The sequence below is a fragment of the Apteryx mantelli genome, chromosome 9 (assembly GCF_036417845.1).
Source record: "Apteryx mantelli isolate bAptMan1 chromosome 9, bAptMan1.hap1, whole genome shotgun sequence".
NCBI lineage: Eukaryota > Metazoa > Chordata > Aves > Apterygiformes > Apterygidae > Apteryx > Apteryx mantelli.
The window spans coordinates 27,688,488-27,711,895 of record NC_089986.1 but is presented as its reverse complement, the minus strand read 5'-3'; the positions used below and the strand labels follow the sequence as shown (position 1 = coordinate 27,711,895).

Sequence of the window (23,408 nt, the reverse complement as noted above, 5' to 3'; positions counted from 1 at the left end):
TCTTCTATTAATAATGATAATAAAAATACCTCCCCCCCCATCAGGCCCAGTGAGAAATCACAATCTGAAAGCATTTCAAATTCTGTCAACCACGAAAATCAATCAGCGCTGACAACCTCAGCTGAAACGAGGCTCACTGAGGCCGTTTTCAGCATCATTGGAGAGCTGCCAACCTAATCCCCTTGCTGTAAATACAGTGCTGTGAGCACCTCCTGACAAGCGAAAAGGAGCAGATTACATGGGGAGGTAACAAGCTTGAACTGCACTACGCAAGGAATGGGGGGGTGGCGAAGGAAACCAGCCTCCCTCTGCACTCCCCAGTTAATTGCTGCTCACCAAACTTCTGAATAAATCTACTACAGTCTTACTCTGAAAGTTGACCTTTGCAAGAAGCAAAGACTTTTGCCCAATCACATACAAAACAAGGCATCTGCAAACTCTCCCCTTCTCTCAGGCCGGTGTTCGAGCCCAACCTGTGCATTCGCTAGCCGCCGGCAGCAGGGGCCCTGGGCGACCCCAGCACTTGCTCCGTCCCATGTAGGACACCGCACCCTGGGGCCTGCAGGGTCTGCCACTCGCTTCGATAAAGAGGACACTGCTGAGTGGCTTCACTGCCACATCCTCTGGGCTCTCACCTTGGCCATCCAGCAAAAGGTATTTGAAGGGAGTAGAGTAGATAGGTGCTGAAATGGGTGCGCAGTCAAACCGATTACACACCCGCATCTTTCAACATTCAACGTGCTCTTAAATGGCATTGGCATTTCTAAGTCACATTTGTTCACCATTTCTTATGCTCATGACTCCTTTCAAATGGCTCATATGCTACAAGAAGAAATTAAACCTGATTCCAATGATGCAAGGCCCCCTGACGATTCGGTGATCTGCACCGTTTGTTAAACCCCACCCAGGCCCGCCTAAGTGTTGCTGCAACCACGGGCAGTACAGGTGCTGGGATTCCAGTGCTGCAGCCACTTATTACTGCTTTCCCTCTCACACATGCAGTCTTTAGGCTGCTGTGCAAATAGCTGGCAGTTGTTCTCCAAGAATTATCCCACTAGCTGGATATTGCAAATATTTTGCAAAGCTTCCCCTTTGCTTTAAGAGCTTCAGCAAAAGGAAGAGCTCTGTGCAGAGGTCTGCGCACCACTGAAGTCAGCAGGGCATGTACCCACGCGCCCATGCGTTCTTACAGAGAGCGTTTAAATTAAGTAAACATTACTGCCCCCAAACATTCTCTAAGTTTTGTCTTTATTGCTGGACACGAGGGCTTTATAATTTTAATGACTTGTGTTTTTTCAGAAACTTCATGCTCTTGAACACAGAGGTGAGCTCTTCAAAACACTGCTTTAAATGCAGGTTCTCACCAAACAGCTGTTACACATAATATTCATGTCTTATTATTATTCATGAACTTTCAGCTGAACCATTTTTTTGTTTGCACAAATGTTAAGGAAGGGGCTGCTTTCTCCAGAGCTGAAAGGGTGTTTGTGCCAGAACAAGAATATCCATTATTACCTCGAGATTCATTATTCTCAGTTGTTCGCTTCCTCCCTTTAGAAATTTAAATCATGCAATCAGAACAGAGCAACAACATCACCCTACTGACACGACCAATCCCCCACTACCTATCCCAAAGAGAAAATAATTCAAATATGCAATTTCTAAACAATTGTTTATCCAAACTATTCTATTAATGTCACGTTTGCTGAAAACAGAAACAGGAAAATGGAAAAGAGCTGAGTCCACAGTGAATATTGGCATTATTTTTAGCAATAAACCACTGGATCAGCCTTATGTCTGAATAGCTCTAAAATAACTAGCCAGTATGCACATGGATACTGGTGATGAAAGAAGAGGATTATAAACTCATTGAGACATGTGAGAAAATCTTGACACTTTTAGCCATTATAAATATGTCTTTTTCTAGTGCACCTTTAATGAACAACATGCTCCAATCTTGGGGACTTTTAATTAAATTTAGTACTATATCTTGATACAAGGAGTTAACATATTCCAAGCTACTTACAGGGCAAATGGATTTGTGTGACTGATAAACAGCAGATAAAGTACAAGAAATCTCTAAGACATTAGTGGAAGGAACACATGTATAATTTTTCCTAATCTTAAAACTTGTCTTCACACTTCATAAAATAAAAACTCCCATATCTGAACAGTTTCTTTGGCACAGAGACTCTGAGCAACAATGTCTGCAGGTCTGGAAACACAATCTGCCAGCTGCTACTTCGACTCTCCATTTGCACCTGCTTCACCAGGCACCTCCGTGCTTTCCACGCGGAAACTGCAGATTCGGACAAAAATCTGCCACACGAAGGAAGCTTCAGTGGGTGTGGGGGAAGAAGGACAAATATCTCCCTTAAATACAGGTAGCAGCAGAAGAAAGCACACAGAGCCCCACAAGGATCCGGGCTATGGCCTGTCCCCTGCAACATATTCCCAGATTGCATGAAAATAGGCAACGGACGACGCAGCACAGTTTGCTGATACCAACATATCAGGCCAGGAAACAAAGAATTTCAGAAAGTTGCAGAAGGACCTTACCGAGTGTGTGGACGCAGAAAAATGTTAAATTGTGCACACTGGAAAATGTAATCCTAACTTCACACACACACTGGCGGACTGTGAATTGGCCATTTCAGAACCAAACCTTGGGAGCTGAACTAGACCGCTGAATAAAAATGTCAGCTCAATACTCAGTAACTATCAAAAAGCAAAGAGAGTGCTAGGAAGTGTTAGGAAAAGAACTAAGAATAGAAAAGCAAGCATGAAACGGTAACCATGATGGACAGAATACAGTTGTGGTTTCTTCCCATCTGAAAAAGGATGCAGCAGATCTAGAAAATACATTTTGGCCTGAAAAAGAGATGACCAAGTCAGGACATGAATTAGGCCTATAGAACGTCAAGTGACACAGAGACGGTGCCTGGACATCAACTGTCCCCTGTTTCTTCTAGGACAGGAGCTGGGGGCATCAAGTGAAACTTGCAGGTGGCACATTTGAAAGCAACAGAGGAAGTGGTTCTCCACACAATACGTAGTTCAGCTATGAAACCCATCATCACAGGATGCTCTAAATGCTAAGAGGAATACAGATTCAAAAAGCATTGGACAAATTAATGGAAGTAAAGTCCAAAGTTGTCACCTCTGACTCTGGCAGCTCTTTGAGACTGAAATACTACTAAGAGAATGGCCACTACATTCTTGCCCTGCTCTGCTGCTGTTCTCCAGACACCCAGTATAGTTGCTGCTGGATACAGGAGGCTAGGTGGACGTTTTTGGCCTGACACAGTACCTCATTCTTATGTTCTTTTTTAAAGAAAGAACTTAGTCAGAATGGTTTTAGACTGGCTTGTAATGTGTTATCTGTGTATCACTCAAGAACCTTTCAGTGGAGTTCCTGCAGTGAAAGCCCTCCAGAAGGAAAAACATAAGTATGACAGCTCCTTTCAACACATCCATAGATCTATTGTCACACTTTGATACAGAAAAGATCTTACTTTCAGAATGAGAAAAATAATATTTAGAAATTACACAGAAGAAACACACAAAGTGTAGCTTTGTATATACTGCTGGTCCAGCTGGTTTTTGATGACTTCCAAAAACAAAAAATAAACTCTGCAAGGAAATTTGCAAATTGCTTACATCCAAACATAAGCCTAGAGAAAAATAAAAATATACCCCCAAACAACAAATAAATCCATTACAACAAATAAATCCATTACAATAGTATTGCTACAGCAAGCTGTCTGAAGCACTTTGCAGCTTTGGACAGCTAGCTGAAAGACCAGGAGTCATTTCGTGATACATGTGGGACAGATAAAGTATTTGTTTTACTATTTTTAACTCTGTGACCTGATAATCGCCCTCCATAAGTAATTAGCTGTCCATACTTTGCACTATCCCTTCACTAGCCATGTCATGAGGATATTCTGATTCTGGCTGGAAAAACCTATTTGCAAACCATACTTTATTTTTTCCTAAAATAACCTGAACAATACCTCAAACCATAACCAAACAAGAAGCTTGTACTGAGAGGATTCCCCTAAGTCTACTAAGTGCAAATGGCGAAGATAAAAAGGAAACCCAGAATGCAAAAGTCTGCTCCCAGGACACTGATGGTAGAAACCACAAAGGAAAGCAAGCACTAGAAAGCTGGAAAAATGCCTCTGTGATTCAGAGAAAATTCATAATTAAAGAAGAAAAAAAGGAGAATCCCATGCAATGAAGGCACGAATCAGTTGTGTCTGCTTTGTGCAGCTTCTCAGTTCACAGAGGGATTTGAGCTGCCGTTCATATGCTGAAGAGCTTTCTAAGAACCACCTAACCCTACTGGTGGGAGGGCAACAGAAAAAGGCAGAAAAGGAAACTCGCACCCTGAAACACCGCCACAAGTTGAAATTATAAGGCAACCACACACCTGCAGAGGCAGCTGCAGCAAGCAAACACGGGAAGGAGCATGGGCACGGCGGGGTTTAGGCACCAGCGGAGGACCGGCTGGAGGCGCTTCCAGCAGCGCCGCGTGCCTCGGGCCACCAGCCCCACAGCACGCTGCTCGCCAGCCATCAGCTGGGGCAGAGCGGCTCTCAGCGCCGCCCGACAGAGAGCCAGGGTCTAATAAAACACTGACGGAGCGGGAGCGGGAGCGGGAGCGAGACCAAGCCTCCTGCCCGTCGCTCTCGTCCCCTCTGAAATGTGGGGCAAAGGTTGGGGGAGAACGAAGAGACACTGATGATTGATAACAACTCAATATCTTTGTGCAGCTTTACCAGGCTCTTTAACTAATGACTGAGGCAACTCCACCTCTACAAAATCAATCATCATGTCATAAAAGTGTGAAACACTGCAAAATTAAGTGCCTGCCCCAGGGATATAGAGCGTGTGTCATGTATAAAGTGAACCTGATTCCGCTGGGGGTCTCTGTGACTTTCATTACCCTCAGAGACAGTCAGAGATGGGGCGAGACATGGCAAGAATATCCAGAATTAGTGCCTTCCCTTAAAGAAACGATGCGAGTAAACCCAGCTGCCTTTAACTCACTCATCAGAGCTGCGTGCTTATCCGACAGAAGTGATCCAAGCAATTTAACCACAAACGCAGCAGAGGGAACGACCCGGCAGGCGCTGGGCAGGGTGGACAACACAACCTAGCTCCTTCCCAAGACACTCGCTCTTTCTTCCAAAGACAGGCAAACAACCCCCCGCATTCGATTTTGCTGCCCTCCCTGGGAGGAGCACTACAGCCACCTCTTCTCCTTAACTGCAACAGTCTGGGCAACACCTGCTTTGGGCCACAGCTCTCAAACACAGACAGGGCAAGGGGCCGGAGAGGAGCACGTGGAATATTTGCTGTGCGCGGGATGTATGTCTGAGGACGGTCAGCAGAAGCAAGGCCGTGCTGCTCCGGCAGGTGCATACAGCACGGAGTGCTCCCTGGGCTTCGCTGCGAAACCGGCACCTCCCTGGGGGACTGCAGTGGTCTTCAGTGGTTTGTCAAGTTATTTTTCACATCAATGTATTACTCCAGATTGCTCGGGTAAGGTGATTTGGTCTTTGGAACTCAGAGATGGAGATTTAGAAACGTGATAATGAACCTCAGTATATATTTTTAAGAGGGAAATACTTAAGAAATCTTAAGGAAGCAATTGGTGGAAGGAGGGAGAAAAACCAGTTTCTAACTTAGGACTCAGGACAGCTCTTTTCCCTGATTGTGGAGAAAGAAATTACACTTTCTATCTGGTTCTTCTCTGTACAGTAAATAGGAAAACAAAACCTTCTGGTGCATTTTCCCTCCGACTCCCTGAAGCCTCGTGCCGTTGGGGTGACAGGGGAGTGAGGGCTTCCAGGGGTGTGCAGCACTCTGCTAGCTTGATATCAGTCCTGTTCTCCTGCACCACTAAACTTCTGCCTCTGTCCCCTGCTGTTTAGCCAAATCCACATCCTGACCTTTCGGAGGCAGAAAACATTCTTCTAATTTATGAAAAGGAAGATTTTTTGTAAAGTGAGTCAGACATTAAGTGATTTAAATGCTTCAGGGAAAAAAAAAAAAAGGCATATCCTAGGACAAGCTTCTGTAATCCCTGACTGGAGAGGTATGTGACAGTGACTTAAGCAGTCAGTATTAGCAGCTGTCACACTCTGCTAGGTGAGATGAGAGCTTTTCTCTAGAGTCAGGAGATATCTGTGCTAACCTGTACAGAAATACTTGGCCCGTGGTTGAGTTTTACACTGTTTCTATTTTGATCTTGTTTGTAACCATATTAACCTTTTAACAGACAGTGCTTCTGCCAAATATGAATTACTCGCTGCAGGTTTTTTTTAAAGCTTGAATTTAATATAAGCCTGGGGATTCTTTTTCCCCCGCCTTTCATACAATATATTAATTCAACCCCTTCCTGCTCATAAATTTTCCAAGAACTGGAACTGCATTTAGACAAAATCTAAACCCACATACCTTTCATATACTTCATAGAAATACTCCTATGTATGTTTGCAAGCAGCTGAAGATGTGCTTTTATCTTGCCATGAAGTCATAACACTCCATTTCCAACATCACGGTTGCTCCTATGGCAACAGATGGTGACATCAAGCACAGGATCATGACTTCACTACAGGATCAAGAAGGATTAGCTTTGCACTGAGGCAGCTAAGATCTAATGCAAACACATAGCTGCAACAATTGCAAAGAGCGTTTATGGCAGGACAGTTTACTCGTTGTGTAAATGTTCTCCTTGTTTACCCCAGCATGAAAATCCCTTTAAATCAACCAGCTGTTTGTAAATTAAGCCCAAATGGATTAGCTTTAAAACAAGCTCATAGGTTTGAGATGGCTTTTCCACACATACTCTATCTTATGACCGTGCTCGGTGCTACAAGCCCCAGCCATACTAAGAATAGCCTGTCAGAGAAAAGAGGATGGAGTCACAATACCATTCCTCACCATAACCTTGAGGATTTTTACCTGCCTTTAACAGGTTACAGTATGAGTGCAGCAGGTAGACTGAAAATTTTTATTGAAGCTTCCACTTCAAGCGCTGCTTGTTACTCCTAAAAACCTTGTGGGGACAGTTATTTAATTACATATGACATATTCTCTTTCCTAGAGGAGGACGCTTAACTGGATGAACTCCCTGACCTTCCACCTTTAAGTTACCAACACAGGACCACACACAGGGCCCCTGGCTTCAAAGGTCTCTCTAGAGAAATCAGGAGCCAGCACCTGATGGGACAGCACACATGGTCAAAAAAGCAACTTCCCCTACGGAGCAAGATGGAGATGGATCTGCCCAGGACACAGCTGAGCCTGCTGGCGAGATACGGCAATTTGCATCCTGCAGCTGTCGCAAGCACCCTTGCAGGCGGCAGAAGAGACAAATGCCCTGCTAGCAGCAGCACAAGAGGGAATTGCCCCTGGGGATCCACCTTTACAAAAAACACCCCCCAAATTCTCCTCCTCCTTATTGGGTTCCCGGGAACACGTACTCAGCATGATGACACCATTATGTACGAAAAATTCATCTGATAAATATGCACACTGGACTCTGCAAGAGCTCAGTGTTGCTGCTACACATTTTCTCTATGCAGTAGATGCTGAGTCCTTTCAGCAACCGACATTTAACTTTCTGATGAGTGTTCAGGGGAACTCGACCAGACTATGGCATTCTCTGTGTCTCTGTGGACAATCTGTGTTTTGAAATCGTGCCAGACTGGGCAACTTTTTTGCCTCAAGAAGCAGTAACTTCACAACTGCAGGCATGCCCCACTGTTGCATGGCCAAGCCCCGAGAGAACCACCACCACAGGCTGCGAAGGCAGTTCAGATTTCAGGCCCAGTCAGTCTTATGCTTCTTTGTTGAGATGCCAACGAGGGTATAAAATTCTGTTCCACTGTCAGAGTTTTCTCTTCTATGGACACATCAATCAGACTACTAGTCCTGCTGCATCAAAGCAGATTATGTTGATTAGCACAGCCCTTACGGAAGAGGAAACTTTGAGCAGCTCTCTCAAGAATTAAAGCTAAGCAATAGCTGAACCATATGACAGGATAAGAGAGTCATTTAAAGTCTCAGAATCCATTTCCATAGGTTTCTAAGTGCTCTCTAGTTTTACTGTCAGTGGGCTCATCTTGCCAAACTTTCTTGGACTGTCTTATCGGGGTTAATAAGCATTAATTTATAATTAGCAAGGAACTAACCTGCATCCATTTTGCAAATGAACTATTAATATAATATCAAAGCAAATCAGGAAAACAACAGCACAGGTGCCACTATGGATATTAATGTAGTGGGACACTGCAGTTGTATTCACTTCCAGACACATTTAGCTTGAAGTGACAGATTTTTTGACCTTCTTCCACACATACTTATGTGATAATGAGAAATCTTTCAGACTATGTTGTCACCTCCACTCTTCTTTTCCTGTCGCTTCTCACTTCCAACCAGCTTCCCTCATCTTCCCAGCGAGCACGGCTCCTATCTCAGTAACACTAATAGATACTGTTTTCTCCCAGAATACTTATAAAAGGAAGTCGAAGGCTTTTCATTCCTAAAAACTCTCTGGCCAAAACTAAAAGCATTTAACCTCTAAACAATAATCAATTAGTGAAATAAAAGATTAAATATAGAAAAAGAAAAAAAAATTCTGTACTTCACAACCACCTCAATGCTGCAGACATTATACAAGTCATTTATCCTCTGTGCCTCAGTCACAACAGGCAAATTACGTTGGTAACGCATCCTTCCGCCCTCTCCCTGCCTGTTCTGTTATCAAACAGGGTACTCGCTACGTCATACACACAGTAGACTCCGATCTTCACCAAGGCCCTCGGTCCCTCCCACGCTAGCTATGGGCAGACTCATGAAGTAGAGCGATGGCTCCATGCAGCGCTGCCTCTGAGGCCAGAAATAGTGGCCAGAATCCAGAAGCTGCAAGTGTCCTTGGTGTGAAGGAGGAGCACATAAGGAGCTGTAGGTATTTGGATCCGTTAGTGATTGGCTTGGGCGACGGAAGGAACAGTGTCATACAGTAAATAGCTAACAGGAACTGAAGGCTGACTCCAGAAAGAGCCAACTTGCAGTAATGTATTTTGCAGTAGGTTGAATGGCTACGAAACCTGGCAGTATGAAAACTAACATGTAAATGTCCCCCAGATGGTGTGCAGACCCTGGGATGAGCTGTGAGCAGGGCTTTCTGGTCCAATTTATCTTTGAGAGCTGGAGGGAAAGCAGAATCATCCCTTCCCCACCAGAAACATAACAGAAAAAATAACAGCTCTAGAACAGAAAAGCTAGAAGGGGTGAAGGATGAAATTTTCTGGGGAAGGATAAAGAAAGCCACTACTAAAACCCAGTCCTAATGGAAACCAGGACTGAGCTATTTGAGGAAAAAGAGCACAGCATTTCATCTGTCAGGTGCAGCCATTAATGGGTAATGGCCAGTAGCAGTGCTGCTTTGACTGTGTTTAAAATATAATCTTGTAAAAATTATTAGGATTGTTTGTGGCCTTTGGTCTTGCTAAAAAGACATGTTTAAGATACAAGTTCTTTCAGCCTTCCTAAAATGGCTTTTAAAATGAATCAGGTGGCCTGCATCTGACCCATTTCCACTTATTTCTCCCCCCAAAAGCAATGCTCTCTACATGAGTCCTGACCAGCAGATGAACCCAGGGCAGAGGCCCACTTGAGTCCCCCTTGTGCAACACTGTCTATTTGAGCATGAACTCCAAAGGTTTCAATCCCCATTCATATTTTATGCTCCACAGATGTTTTCCCCCACTTTTGCTGCCTCCGTTTTTAATGCACCACTGGATCTCTGTACAATCCCCCCCTTTAAATATATCTTATTTTTTGTTGTAAGAAAGCAACGAGTTGAGAAGCAAAACTGAAAGGCCTGACAGTCCCCGCTTCCCATCAACATTCTCCCTTGTTTATGTCAGAAACCACGGGCTTTAAGTGACAAGAAGGCAGCAGAGAGTGGAAGGTGCACAGAATCGTTTATGAGGCAGTGGTGACATGACAACCTTCAAAAGACCAAAGTTGATGTTTGTCAGGCCAGGAGGGTGGGATTGCATTAAGCTGCATTTCATTAAGAAAAAATAATATTCAGAAACTATTAAGGGGTCCCATGTGGCTGCTTCACCACATTTAATTTAATGTCTTTCCTCTCCAGTGACCGATCCACCCCCCACCTTCTTACAAACGATGGCTTGTGGGTCTTAACCTTACAAGCAAAGATACATTTGACCCATTAGTTACCCTATTTAAAGGCTTTTGTTAACCCATAGTATAGAGCTTGAGCCCTGATTTTATGTTGAGACTCCAGATCACAGAAGCAGATGGTGTCATAAAACCCCCACCTCCCCCTACCCTATTTATTCAACTTCTGTTGGGTAATCGACATTCATTCCTTATGCACCATTTTCTAGGCAACATGTTATCCCCGAAGATCTCAAGCTGGGGCAGTGGGTAACTGAAATGCTGGTCATGGGGAATGCCTCAGGCAGTGTACGTGTTTGAAGCGGGAGTCTCTGGCCTATTTCTTGGGAAGCACATCCCAAACATCAAAACTCAGGGCCCAAATGCAAAAAGCTCCTTGAATATATAAGAACTCCTTTTGCATTTGGGTGAGTTTAGGAATGAAATAAAAGACAAAGGACTATTTCTTCTAAAATACAGCCTTGATGCTACAGTGCCTTCTATGCCTGCTTTCATTTTTTAAGCTTCCTTTTCTCATTATCCATTACCAGTTTCCTCACCAAATGTACTTATTTTTTCTTTCCAGAAGGAACTGCAGGAAAAATAATAAATCCTGACTCTGTTGACTAGAGAAGAGGATTTCCTAGTAAGCTGCAAAGTTCACAACCTTCAAAATTAATCTTTTAGGAGAGATGCATGACACAGAAATAAAGTATGCAGAATTAAGGAACGGAAGAAAAATCCAAACCTGGGCACGTGTCTCTTTTTTATACTACTTTTCTGAAAGCAACTGGAATGCTAAAGGGAAAAAGAAATCAGTAATCAGTACTGAGGAACAGCCAAGAGGCATCATACATGCTTGATAACAATTAATTAATGATCCATTTAAATATCCTGTCTCAGAGTCAATGAGTAGAATCCCTACAGAAGAGATTTTCAAAGCCTAGTCTGTTTGATTTTCAGAAGGAAAGGAGAAGATTACTATTCTATTGTGAGTCTATGGTAAAACATCTGAATTATAAAGCAATTTTAATTCCATTAAAATTTTAATTCAATGCTTAGCACCAGCAGAACATCACTTTTCTTTTTGTGCTGTGGGGTACTGGCCTCAAAATGAAGTAGGAAGGTGGCTGTCTGATGAGGAACTAGAAGCAAGCTCCTTTCCACCAGATTCCCACTTGCTACGTTCTAACACAGTAACATATTCAGCAATGAGCTTTTAATGATTTTGTATTTGAACCTGGCTCAAAGATTCAGGCAGTTTCTCTATAGGGAAAAAAAAGCATATTACGTGGGAGCGTAGGAAGAACAACCTGGTGTTAAAGCAGTAGAAACTGAACAAATAGCATTGAACCTCCTCAAAATAAATGAGCTATGTTTCACTAAAAATAGGAAAAAAGCTATAAAAAAAGAAAAAGATGAAGGAGAATTAAAACAAAAAGTAGAAATACTGAAAAACAGAAAAAGCCACTGAAAAAGAGTATTGGCCCAAATTTCCATCTGAAGTTGCTCTAGCAAACATCCTTGGATAAATTCTTTGTACCCCTAGTCAGTTCTGCTGGGCTGCAGGTATCTGTTTTCACCTGCTCTGCCCTGCTTGCCTCACATACGAACTGACCTAGATCAGTCCCCTTAGGAAGACCACCCTCCAGGCATCTTTCCACACCTCCCAGCACAGCCACGTCTTGTGGGACATTCAGCAGGCCATCAAGGCCTAGCAGGGTCCAGAAAGAAGGGAGGCTGTGGGAACCATACCAGCTTGCCTCCAAGTCCTTCTCAAGATGGAGCCTGGAGGGAAAGCCTGCACTCCATCAACGAGCAGCTATGGTCTGCAGAAACGTAATTGCAAAAAATCTCAAGACCCAGAGAGCCCAGTGTATAGACACACAGCAAACATACAATCAATAATGGATTCTGGGTCAGACCTACAAGGTGTCCTTGGCTGCTTCCCAAACTCTGGAATAATCTACTCCATGAACTACAGCAGCAGCAGAGTGCCCAAGGTACCTGGCCCACACATACAGGCTGGTAGACCCAAGCTGCTGTCAGCAGCTGAGGCAGAGCAGATGCAGCCACACGAGTTCAAGTAAAAGAGATTTTCCTGTGTGTCTGGACCAGACGCTGCCCTCAACACGCAAGTCCCAGATTGCCTGCGAAAGAGTCTCTCTCATACGAGCAAAATCAGTGGCGACTGCCCTGGATGAAACAACAACAGCTCGTCTCGATGAGTCATCCTGTGGAAACCGGTTACTTCGGATAATTAGCAGGCAGCTAAATGCCCACGGGTGGACACACACGTTAATGGGCCTGGTCATGCCGTGCGCCCCAGGAGCCTCGCGTTCCCTGCGGCTCCCGGGGGGCCCGAGCCAGGCCCGGGGAGGCAGGCGCAGGCAGGCAGCCATCAGCTACAGCTGTGGCAGGTGCAGAGCAATAGCAGAGTGCTCATTTGGAAGGCTCAAAGCCAGGCGGAGATTAATGACCCACAATGACAGTGCAATCAGCAGCGGAGGTATCATAATCTCTGCCTCTTTTCTGCACGCCATTTATAAAAGCCAGGGCAAGGTGTTTAATAGCATGGGGCTCGAAGGGCCGTGAGATCTGCAGTGCGGGAGGTTCTGTGCGGCTGAATGACAAGCAGTGCTACCTGAGGCTGTGATTTACATGAGTGCTGCCGGCGCTCGGCATGTGAACCAAAGTGGAAAGAGCGTGCACACTCTGCAAGGCTGCATGGGCAGATGGAAGGCATCAAGGCCTGAAATGGGCCGTATTTGGGCATTAGCATGGGCGTTTTTTAAGAGTCATTGTTTGTGATCTTGAAGCCAGGTTTCATCTTGTGTAAAAAAGCGATCTTCCTCTCCTTTCTGCCACAATTTACTTCAGTTCATATCAACCAGTGTGAGGAAGTTCACAAATTTGTGAAGGGGTGATAGAGAACATCCTACAGGCTATTAATAGGTTATTAATAGAGAAAAAAATGTTGCAAATTAGAGTACATAAGCGTGCTGCCTATCTGCAAAGCAAAATGTACATTACAAATTAAATATGTGGCATGGGAAGGGAAATGTCCTGAAATCCTAATTTTCTTTGCTTCACTTACCAACTTGGTGGAGTGTCATGGGAATCCACAGAAGGAATGGGTCAACAGTGGGGAAATTCAATGAGAGGGGTTTAAAAAAGAGGTAACACACTGATAACATAATCCTGCTTCTATTCTGTTAGGTAATCTGGAGGTCTCTGGAGGCTGGTGGAAATGTATTTTATGCTAAGCAAATGTCCCACATGCCTCCCCCCACCCCCCAGCAAAAAAAGAAAAACAAGACAGATTTATGGAAAAATCTCACAACTGATAAAACTCAGCAGAACTGGCCAAGCAAGCAGAGGAGGACTGCGTTTTGACTTCAAAACCGGAGAGACCAGAGCATGCAGAGAAAGGCTGTTTCCTTATGCAGAACTGCAGTTTGTCTTTTTGCACAAACGAAAGTGGTTGGGGAAAGGCTTAGGACAGGGAAAGAGCTTGAAGAGTCCTTAAAAACCATGAAGAGACCCTGCTCCCAAGACTGATTCAACTCTACCTAACTTTTTTTTGGCAAATGTTTGCCCAGCCAGTCCTTAAACTTTGAGCAAACCCCCCCTCACCCTTGAGGAACCTTTCCCAGTGTTTGTCTAACCTCACCATTTTTTCTAGCATCAGCACAACCTCCCTGGCTGAAATTTAAGCCCATTAAGTCTTGAATCATGTTTCCCAAGTACTAGAACATGCAACATCAGTCCCTCACATCACCAGCAAAGGCTGCAGTGATGACTGGGCTGAAAGCAATTGCTGCTGTTGTATACAGACAGTTTGCATGTTACCTCTCCTGCAGCCCAGCCTTCGCCCGCTTGTCTCATCCATGAATTAGATGACAAGTTCAAGCTGAGGCAGTCATTAATTATATGGTTTGTTCTGAACCTAGCACAACACAGAGCTAAAATAATCAAGTCCTTTCAGCACTACTGCAGCATAAATGATGCATATCCCCCTTCAGAGCTGTCTCCCGCCTAAACGTTCCTCCCTGTTGTCTCCACAACATACAGCCCCTGAGCAGAGTTATGGGATCCTCAGATGGGCTCAGGCACAACTGCTCTGACCCTGGACAGTATGGCTGATCACCTCTTCATCCTGGTCCCTCGCCAGACTGGCGCGTGGGTCCTCAGAACTGCTCCACACATGGGACAAGCAACAAAGAGATGATTCAGTTCTTTTAAAAGGCAATATATTTTCTTTAATAATTCTTCCTAGCTGCCCTGTTAATGGCAGTTATAGATCTTTTTTCTTTCCCGCTGGCACTGATTTCTAGAGTTGTTGATACTCTATGGATATTCAGACTGGCTGCCACAGAACAGAGTGTTTTAAACTACAGAACATGGCTGTGTTGAATTTCTCCATCTCTCCATATGCTCACAAGTGTTTGCCCAACCCCGAGGCGCCCAACAGCCGTCCCGCGAGGCAGCTTCTGAGAGACAGGCTCCGAAGAGGCTTTCTAATAGAGCATGCAACACTAGGGAGCAAGTGGGAGCTGGTCAGGAAAGAGCAAGTAATGAAATACTGTTTGTGCAGTGCTACGAGAACACGAGAGTGCAGAAATTCAACAGGCAACGTCAGCTCTGCTGTAGCTGGGGAATATGGGGCTGTGGGAGTTGGACAGCTGAGACAAACGATCAGAAACTGCCGCTGCTGCTCGGGTAGAAAATGACATGATGGCGTGTGACATAGCATTTAGCTCCGCAGAGAGCAAGTACAGTCCCTGCAGAAAGCACTGCATAAATGTGCGCGGTTAGAGGCGCTTTTACCCGCGGGTGAGTGCGATGTGTTGGGGGCTCACCCGGCAAGCTCTGTGGCGAAGACAAAGCCCTTCTGCTCTGCTGTTTCTCCGAGCACAACGAGACAAATGTGGTTAGCGCTATGCCCGCTGCAGAAAACGCGTAGCTGGCTGGAATGACTGTCTCAGGAAAGAGCTGTAGCAAAGCACACAGAGTGGCTTCGAGCTTCATTTGTTTGCCTGTGGGCAGCTGCTGGCAGCTCCTTTTTGCTTTCCCAGTTCAACCTGTGCAGAGATGCAGACTGTCCCACTGCCCCCTCCAAGAGGCCTGGGCAGGCCCACATCTGCCCCCGAGCACGGGCCGGCGCCGGCCGCGGTGCCGCCCGGGAGGTGGCGCGTCCCTCGCCGCCCTCCGCGCACCGCCGCCTGCCTCGGCCTCGCCCCACGCTGCGCCCGCCGTGCCGCGAGCAGGGCCGGCAGCCGGCGCGCCGAACGCCTCGCAGGCTCGCGGCAGCTCGCATCTGCTTCCGGGAGCACCGCTCTACTCGTGGCCCGGGATTTCGTGGAAGCGAACTGCAAACTGGTCTGTCCAGGTCTGCCCACAAAGACAACGCTTACAGCCTGGAATCTGGCCCCCTTGGGAATATTTTCCTTTTCACTTATACTTCCCACATGGCAGCCTCACAGAGGTGAGTGGCACAGCTACCTGGCTCTGCTGTGCACAGACGATCTCGATGCTAGATCCACAAGGTATCTGTTACCTAAACAGCAAATCTAACAAGTGGGCTGTCCTCCACGCTTCCTCCCTTGTAAAGCATATGGGATCCCACATTATGCATGCAGCCTTTCCATAACTGCCTGTAAAGTGATATTTCTCACACATAAATACTCATGAAGGAGAGAAAGACAGTTCATGCGTCCATATTCTGCAATTCAAATTACGCCTCATTTCTGTCAGTGCGAATCCACAGTAGTTCCAGTGAAGTCAATAACTGCCCGATTACACCATGGAAGAGGAAAATGCTGCCTTAGTATGTCAGTATTTCTAAATTCTGTATTCTTCTGACAAAAAAAAAATATCTGTGAAAAACTCACTCACTGATCACAATTAAAGCTACTGTCACTAGTAGGTTATAAGTAACTAAGTCAATTCCCCAAAGATATCAAGTGCTTAGCTTGTCTCAGTCACATGAATATATTAACATTTTCAGTGGATGCTAGTATATTCTTTATGTCCACATATGTTTAAGCTAAAACCCCCCCCCACTCATATTTTGAATTAAAAAAATAATGGCTACGTATAATAATATTTCAGAGTCATTATCAGAAGGTAGCCCTTCTGTTCAGCAGGAAAACGATTTCTCTCTGCAGTTATGGTGGTATGGATTTAACTTTTCAAAGGTATATGAATACATTTCATAAAAGGGTGAGATTTGCAAGAAGCCCTTCATGAAAGGCTTCATGAATCATGATTTATTTTTAAATTTAAGTTTTCAGAGAATTTCAAAAAACCTCCAAATCCTATTTAGCTTTCAAGCGATGTAAATTCTGAATACATGTGAAGGTCCCATACTAAACAATCTACATCTCTGATCTGTAGATGCCAAAAAAGTGGAAAATAAATAACAAAAATGGAATTTTAGGTAAGACAAGCTGGCCTTTAAAGAGTGATTGCCTAGGTAACACCACTAAGTTTTTCCCATCAGCTGTAAGTTTGTTAGCCCCATGTGATACCTCTTTCAAATTACTCTGAATGTTTGAACTAGAAATACTCTCCTTGCTCCAGCAGGGAGCTGCTACCCTCACTAGGCCTGGTGGCCTTCCTCAGCGAAGAGACTGCGAGGTCATCTTCATCTCCAAACCTGCAGCTGAAAGGACCCAAGGGGGTAGCATCAAAGCTTGGCCTGTGTAACAGTAATGTGACAGATCACAACAACTCCTTTCTAACCACAGGAAAAACAGTCAGGAAATGCTACATGATGTACAAAAGGGGAGGGAAATGGGAAAAAATAACCACACAACAAAACAGCACTCCCTTAGAGCGTATACACTTACCTAAAACATATCAAACGGTGAAATGGGTTCAAGGTGGGAGGCATCATGGAAACATGAAAAAGAAAAGAGGAAATACGTTAGTTCAAAGATACGTAACTCCACTTAGCTTCATGATAGGAGCTAAAACCACCTAAACCCCGCAGAGCTAAATATCCCAGCAGCACTCTTGGATCAACAGCAAAAGCAGTACCATGTGTTTTTAGAAGGGCAAACAGACTAGACCGAACCTTCAATTTAGTGGGCAAAGTTTAACAAATCAACTCTATTCAAGTGTTGCCTTTTTTGCTGTGTGTTGGTTTTCATTACTAGCAGCATGAGGGATGAAGATGACAACGTAAAAAGCAGAGAAATAAAAAGAAATGCTTAGTGCACTGTGGCCAGAGTAAAACTCCACCTGCAGGGCTCACAGAAGCTGCCCACTCACGACTGTTTCTGCACCAGACTCAGCACGGATGGCTTGACCGCACAAAGTGCCGAGTGCTGTCCGATCCCACTGACTTCAGCTAAGTAGCTCTAGGAACTTGATTTCTATTGAGTCCCTTAATTCTTAGCTGTGCTAAGCCCGGAGCAAATTTCAAGAGCAGATAATCAGCAGGGAAAAAATTGCTTTAGGAGAAGGGAAAAATGAGCCAGGAAAACAACTAATCTTCAAAATATCTTTATTTTGCACTGGCTGTTACTTACTGAGGCTTCTGTTGCAGTCAGTGGTATTTATTTAATATAACATAGCCTTATTCTTTCATTCTGCTGCATGGAAAAAGTCTTAATTCTTAACAAAGATTTTATAGGGAAACAGTCACTACCCAACTCTGCTAGCCATGGTAACTCATGATAGCCCACATTTCTACTCCAGGCAACATCAACTGGGAATTGGACATGTTCTGTTTACCTCAGCTATATATGCTTTCCCTTCAGGCAAATCTACCTTTCTACATTCTTTCCATTAATCAGTGATGAATATTTGCTACAACCAGATGACCTTAACAATGTGACCTCAACTTCCCATCTTCCATAGTCTTTGATTTCATCTTGTCATTCCTGCCAAATCTTACCATGACTTTATCTTGAGTCTTGCCATTTTTTAAATATAAAACTTCCTTGTAATCTCTCTATCTGTAACTTCAAACCAATGAAATCTTTCTAGTTAAAAACAGCCACCAACTCCCATCGCTCTCAGCCAGCCTTTGGCAGAGGACATAGAGGACCGTTCTCCCTCTCGTCCCTTCTCAGAGCTGGGAGCAGCAGGTGAAGGCAGTAAGAGCCAAGTTCAAAGCAAACAACACTCAGTGGTCCTTCACCTGCAGGGCACTACACCTATGGAAAGCGTTGCTGAAGGATACTAACAGCAGACTGGACATAGGCAGACAAGAAAAATCCATTAAGAAATACCAAATACAGTAGAAGCTGCATCTAGCTCAGGAAATCTCTAGCGCTGAAAATAAATGGAGGCTAGGAGAGTTTACTCAGGGGAAGCATCATACACCGTTGCTTGTTTTGGTCATCTCTAGATATGTTTGTGATATGTAGCATTGAGACACTGGAGACATTGTGTCAGATGGGCCCCAGGTTAGCTATTCTCATCTTCAAAGGTTTGAACCCGACTGATCTCCAAGAAGGTGCTCTAAAGCTAGAAATCAAGGCAGCTGCTGCTGAGAACACAGGGTGCTGAGGAAAATCGAAAAAAAGAAAGATTAAGGAGGCTAGAAGAACAGCTCCTCTTACTCTGTGAGATTAACAAAGCTTTAAAAATATCTAAGTAACCTTTGCATTTTTTTTGGAATCATTGTTTGAATTTTGAACCAGAGATAAACCAGAAGCCACCACAGGAAGCTTCATTTACATGACCGCGTACACACGGCAGAGGCTCGGAGCAGGCTGGGGCACAAACTGCCTGAAGGGCAGGGGCAGCAGTAGGACGCTCGGGCCCCGTGTCCCGGAGCCAGAGCGCTGGCCAGGCGAGAGCGCTGCCTTCCTGGCCTGCCTCCGGTACGAGTGGCCCTCCCTCTCTAGGGCCAGAGGTTACAACCAAACAAGCACACAACTCCCCCGCGCCCCAGTTTGAAAGACTTCCTCCCTTCTCTACTAGACTGCGTAACAACCTGTGTTGTAAACTCCTGGCGCAACAAATATTTTCTTTGCTTTTCCTTAATCTTAACATAATTTACAAATGAACATCACAAGCAATTCTTCAGGGCAAGCTAGAGCTCAGTGAAGTGGGATGCTCCTTCAGTACAACCTGCTCTGTATCAGCAATAGCTTTTTAGTCACTGCATGGCTCTGCTGACAGAAGTCAGCTCTGATTTGCAGCTCCAGACCTGCTGCCTCATTAAGGAGGATAAATGTACCTTTATCTTTACAAGTGAGGACTTCTGCAGGATTAGAGCTGCAGAGGTATAAAGAAGAGAGATTCGTGCTGGCCATTTCTGCAGTGTATTAGATAAACCCATATAGATGATCCCTGAACTAGACAGTAATAGGCATTAAGTTAAAATTAGAGGTATGTGGCATTGCCAAGCAAATCATGCAAGCTCTCCCAGGCTGACAGACGCAGCAGAAGCAGTTAGGAGACCAAAAGGACACAAAGCTAGTGGCTAAGAGGAAGAGATGACAAAATTAAACATCTACGGTGAGAACTTTTACCCAACCTAGCTTCTAACTTAGTAATTAAAGCACAATAGCAAAATAACATCAGAGGGTAACTCATTTCAAACCCTTTTTTTCTGCATATTTCAAATCCTAATTCCCTCTGCCTGAGGACTAACATGCCCTCACACTCAGATCAGATAACCACCCAACTATACTGTAAGGAGCAAAATGCAGTTAGTGCTCTCCAGGGTAAGGAATTTCCTAAGGAAAAGAAAAAAAGCCAACCTCTTCTGCATACCTGGGGCTTGCCCGGGTGCGGCGAGACAACAGAGCTCCTTATTTTAGTTTTTGAACAGAGTTTTAATTCAAAGCCTGATAGGAACGCAGCTCAGAACTTCTTAGTTCAAACTCAAACGATATCATCACTTTGCAGTTATGCAGAGCATCCTACTAATCTTAAAAGACTTTTAGAGGAACACTGTCTCTGTTTTATGGACAGGCATTAATAAAGCTAAATATGACATGGTTTGGGAAAGATCTCACGTAGCATCAGGGACAGAAGCAGAAAACAATAAAAGCCTAGCTAGCAAAGGGATCAGCGGAGGCCTTACCCCAAACTGTTCTTGTAAAATCTGAAAAGGGGATAAAAAAGAGTCACTCAAATTTTTTTTCCAAAAGTCTTGATGACTGCTTCTAGAACAACCTAACATGTCATTGAAATAAAACCATATGGTAAATCCTATGTTCTTCCAGATTACTCACAAAAAGGTTGATGTGAAATAAAACTATATGGATTCTTTTTAATTGTTACTGAAGATTTTTTCATTTCCTGTTACTGTATAAAACCAGGGTCATTTTTTATCGGATATGATAGAAGTCACAGTTTTCTCTCCTACACGCATTTAAAAAAGCATTCACTATTCCACTTTGAGAGTTACTGTATTTAGTAAACTGAAAAATAATAATCAGATGTCTCCACAGAAAGTCAATTTTTCAGACAACAAAGGTGATACCTTTTTTTCATGGAATTGCTTTCAAGTGCATTAATGCCAAAATTCTGTTTCCACCCTTGTAATTTGTTAAAGAACTGTTGGGATACTTGTTTTACTAAGACACTAAAAAGTGTTTTTCAGAACTGTGAATAAAACCTATTGGTACATCACAGCTCTGTCATACATGAGCCATTTCATTTAGTCTTTGAGACCAACAGGCTGTTTTCCAGGAGTGGGGATTTTCTTTGTTTCCTTCAGACAAAGACAGCAGACTTAAACCTGCTGTTACTGAAATCAGTACTTTTGACTTTAGTGGCAGTAGAATTAGATCAACTTTATGCACTTTTGAAAATCCCACCCTGAGTTCGGCACAGCTTGTTCTTGAGGAGCAGGGCAGAGCTTATCTCTGTCAAAGTTGCTGCATTGCAAAGCTGTTCACTTTAGAGAAACAAAAATACTCAGTACTATTTTTACCAACTTTTCCTGTAAAGTGTTTTTCTTCCTTTCAGGTATCTACTGGGATTAAGAAAATAGGTTATTTATGAGAACGGAAGGACCAGCAGGTTGGCTTTGAAGGAAGCGAGGCAAACGCAGCACTGTTTAGCTGGCAGAGCACTGGATCACCAAGTGAAAAGTTCCCCGGCCTTGGTCCTGTTGTACAGCTAAACGGGCAGTATTTCACCTCGCCATACGTATTTTCCTTCCATCTTTGACCGCAGGCATTTGAAAGCAAGCCCCGTTTGTTCCCATGGGTTTATACGATGCTCAGCAGAAGAGAACATTGCTGATATCCATATGTATCGCTGAATTATCATGACTTTGCAGATTCCTCTCAATATTTCCTTCTGGAATCCCTCTGACTACAGCAAGAGACTCGCTCTGGCGGCGCCGCACGGGCAGCAGTGCTGCCGTACTTCAGAGAATCTGTCACTGTCCCTGAAACTACACTCCTACTTCAAGGGCGAGTAAACATTTGTGTCCTACATGTGCTCTCCTGCGGTTTCAAAATGCTGTTGCAGATTAGTAGCATGGATGAAGCTGAACTCTCGGTAAAGGGTCTGAAGACGACTCATGTGCCGTTGCCCACTCAGAGCACCTTGCTGCCTGCCATCACCACTTTTAAAAGTTAACGTGGCCCGTGTTCAATGCCAGACAAATGTCCTTCCGCCCCCTCCTAGCTGTCTGCGCCGTTTCCAAACTTTGGTGTCAGACTTGCCAATGAACAACAGATATGAAACCCACTGTGGGACAGCAGCCATATGGCGAAAAAAAGGGAAACTTCTAAATAAAAGACAGTCTGAAGTCCTCTTGCTCTGCCCTCCGCCATGGCAGTAACGACTTAAAAAACCCACGCACAAAGTACACGGCACACACGCTCAGTGCGACTGCCGCAGGCGCGGCGCTCGGGGGCTGACCGCAGAGCGACCCGCAGTTCCCGCTAGCCTCGCAGCTTCAGCGCCAGCCCGGTTCCTCCCACTGCCCCAAGCATTGCATAAAATAAAGCACTTCTTTTTCTGCGTGTTACTTCCAAAAGCAAGAAAAGTCTTTATTAACAAAGGGATATCAGCTCCTGCAAAATATTTCCTCTATGGATTCTGTGGTTACAAAAACCTTTCCAGAGTTTCTCAAAAGGTCTGCCTAAATTTTATGTACCCACCTCTGTCTTCACTCTAAAAAGCCTTTTGGCGCTGAATAGTGGTGTTCAGAGACAATCTTAGCTAAACATCTATTTACAAACCAAGGAGAGAGTAGCATTAAAGGTTTAGAGGTCAGTAGGTATGACTTATGAAAATCGAAAGAGGCTGTAAACTTCCATGTCACGACACTGGTATCCAACTCCAAAACTCAGAGTGAGAGCCAAGAGTCTCAACATTTTCAATGCCGAAATTTCTCCAACTGCAGCTAGGTCTCACACTCATTCTTATTTGGAAATTAGGGAAATACAAGGCAGCTGGCAAATCCTCTGACATCTTCTCAGAGTGACAATCATGAATTTTACCATGTTCGTTCCAAAAAAAAAAAAAAAATCCTCTCCCTTCTTCCATTGACACAAAGTCTCTTGCTTCTCTCAATAAACTGCTCCAACAGTGATATACAAGATGCCTTTGTCCAGAACACATTTTCATGGCAGAAAAACATGAGACCACTATGACATTATTGCCTTGTTTGCTTGATCGTGCAGCAGAGAAGGGTCAAGTGGCCAGTGATACATCCCAAGATGTAATACACCCAAGCAGCTCACTGCTCCTGCCTAAAATACTATCAGAAATCTTCACTGTTATGAGCATGGTTGTTTCACTCAAGACACTTTTTAATGTCAAAAATGGGGAAGAGGAAAGGAGATTAAAAAAAAAAATCCTTTAAGGGTCACCTAGACCCCCCAACAGCATCGGAGCCATCGCTGCTGCCAGCGCCAGGAGAAGATGGAAGCTTTGGAGACAGGTGATGGTCATGACACCCTCCTGGGAGCAGGGAGGACACTTCAAAGTCAGGATCTCAGAGCCTACAGTAGCTGTCTGTAAAAATGACTGAACTGCAGTCTCAAAGGAAGTTTTCTGTTCAGACTGAGCATAACCTGGAACCAATTAAACGTGCATATTGGCTCTGACAAGGGAGAAGAACAGCGAGTAGGGACAAAAACACTGGACAGAGGTGAAAACATTAAGGTCCCTAGTTGGATAAAGCATGCCTACAGTGAAATGTGGAATACATACAAACACCCACCCTTTCATGAATAATCTGCAAGAACACCGATGCCTGTAATAATGTG

General features: G+C 44.3%; 1 protein-coding gene across 1 annotated transcript in view; it reads right to left on the bottom strand.

The window, feature by feature from the left end:
• HS6ST1 (heparan sulfate 6-O-sulfotransferase 1) overlaps positions 1 to 23,408 on the bottom strand; it is a 204,987-nt gene that overhangs the window by 120,403 nt on the left and 61,176 nt on the right. The window lies entirely within an intron of this gene.